The sequence below is a fragment of the Nicotiana tabacum genome, chromosome 6, assembly GCF_000715075.1.
Source record: "Nicotiana tabacum cultivar K326 chromosome 6, ASM71507v2, whole genome shotgun sequence".
NCBI classification, from domain to species: domain Eukaryota; kingdom Viridiplantae; phylum Streptophyta; class Magnoliopsida; order Solanales; family Solanaceae; genus Nicotiana; species Nicotiana tabacum.
The window spans coordinates 117,428,634-117,431,436 of NC_134085.1; positions in this window are offsets into that span (position 1 = coordinate 117,428,634).

The following is a 2,803-nucleotide window of genomic DNA, read 5'->3' on the forward strand; positions in this document are numbered from 1 at the left end:
TTGAGATCCTTCTGCTTGAACAAGTGCTGGAGGCTACGATGATCAGTAAACACCTCACAAGATATATTGTTACGACCCAATCCCCGAACCCGATTGCGATGGTGCCTCTCGTGGAGACAAGGCCAGCCAGACCAAAACAGAATACCTCTTTTAAACAGTTAATCATCATAAACAGTAATAACATATAATATAATGCTCATAAATTACGGAATTTAACGAGTCACAAGTCATGAGCTACTACAGAATCTACTATAGGTCTACAAAGTACGGGATCCGATACAACAGCCTGAAGAAAACATAAATGATAGAGGATAAGAGAGACAAGAGGCTGCGGACGTCAACAGCTACCTCGTAACTCCAAATCACTGCCAAGCCTGGAAGGAATCAGTGCTTAGGTGCGGACTCTACTATACCTGAATCTGCACACATGGTGCAAGGAGTAATGTGAGTACCCCGACTCAGTGAGTAATAACAATAAATAATGGCTGACAGTATGAAATCACGTAAAGGTACTAAGCAGTTCTATATCAAAACAGAAAAATCATTTAAACCTATGTGGGTAAGGAAATCATGTGAAATTCTTTAAACCAGGTAAAACATATATAATCAGTATAAATCAGCTCCTCAAGTAGTTCAGTTCATTTATTCGTTCTTATCCTCAGTTGTCAATTCATATACTTCTCACGATAACCGAATCAAAATATATACATATATATACCATTGCGGCGTGCAGCCCGATCCGCATATCGTTGTGGCGTACAGCCCAATCCATAATAATAATAGTCGACTGCGCTCACTGAGGGTGTGCAGACTCCGGAGGGGCTCCTTCAGCCCAAGAGCTTTATAATTGCTGCGGCGTGCAGCCCGATCCATATAAGTAATTGCTGCGGCGTGCAGCCCGATCCATAATATGTATAATATATATATCTATTGTAGCGCGCAGCCCGATCCATATCATATAAAATATCCTCACTAGTAGGTCCTCGACCCCTCTCAATCATTTAAAATCACAGCCTCTCGGGCATAATGTGCGGTCGGGATCTCAGCCCTCATATCTCTTTCTATTTATGTTTAACATTTCAAAAATCTGGTTCATATCATTCTTAAGGAGTTGGAAACATGACTGAGGATATAAATTCTTTAACAAAGTAAGTGAGAAAAACCAGTCAAAAATCCCTTAAGGGTTCTACAGGTCGGTACAAGGCCCTAAGCATGGCAACAAGCCCAATTCACAACAATAAAGTATATGTCTCAATCAAAAATGTAGTAAAATATCATTTGGGATGGACCAAGTCCCAATCCCTATAGCATTGAACCTCACGCTCGTCACATCGCGTGTATCTCAACTTAGTATAGCACTACGTTGTGCAAATCCGGGGTTTCAAACCCTCAGGACAACATTTAAAATCATTACTCACCTCGAACTGGCTAATTCTCGAGCTCACGACGCCTTTGCCCCTTGAATTGGCCTCCACGCACGTCGAATCTATCCAAAATCAAAACGAATACGTCACAATATGCTAAGGGAACAAAGCCCAAACAAAAACATTCGAAAAATATAAAAAATCTCGAAATTAGCAAAAACCCGAGCCCCGGGCCCACGTCTTCGAATCGGGTAAAATTTACATTTTCAGAATCCTCGTACCCTCACGAGTCTAACCATACCAAAATTATCCAATTCCGATACCATTTGGTCCTTCAAATCATCATTTTACATTTTTGAAAGGTTCCACAATTTTCTTCCCAAATTCCATCTCAAATCACGAATTAAATGATGATTTCAGTGATAGATTCATGTACTCTAACCAAATCTGAGTTAGAATCACTTACCCCGACCAATTTCTTGAAAAACCTTCGAAAAATCGCCAAAATCCGAGCTCTCTAGGTCAAAATATCAAATAAAACCCAAACCCTCGTCTTTATAGAGTACCCCTCGGATTCCGACACCGCTGACCGCACAAAAATGACCGCGGTCCGCGCAAAATCAGCGGGGTCCGTGCAGAAACGTCGGTCGCGCATGCCTTGCTCTGTAGGGACAGGCTTTAGTATTTTGGCCATAACTTTCGCTACATATATCCAAATTGTGATATCTTTACCTTTCTGGAAATAAGACACGAAGGAATACAACTTTAGTTTTTGAATCACCTCAAAATTCCTTGTGGATCAAAGGATATGAGCTTCTGAAGTAGAACCAGCAACATGCAGTCTTGAGTGACCGCGGCCGCGGCCACTTTGACGCGGTCAGCGCTAGGCCAGCGCGAAAAAGAGCGCGGTCCGCACCACAACTGCTGCCCCCTCCATTTTCTAAGTTTTGGGGTGTCCGTACTCGCTCAAAACTCACCCGAAACACACCCGAGGCCCCCGGTACCTCAACCAAAAGCACCAACGCATCCTAAACATTATTCAACCTCGTTCCAATCATCAAAACACCTCGACTAACACCAAAAATCATCAAATCACATCGAATTCAAGCCTATGAATCTCAAGAACTTCCAAGTTCCATTTTTTTGATCAAAAATCCAACCAAACCACGTTCGAATAAACTCAAATTTTGCAGACAAGTCCAAAATGACATAACGAAGCTACAGAAACTCTCGGAATTCCATTCCGACCCTCGGATCAAAATCTCACCTATCAACCGGAATTCGCCAAAATACTTACTTCGCCAATTCAAGCCTAATTCTACACCGTACCTCCAAAACCACTTCCGATCACTCTTCTAAGTCACAAATCACCTCCCGAAGCTAACTAAACCATCGGAACTCACATCCGAACCCTCTAACCCATAAGTCAACATCTGGTT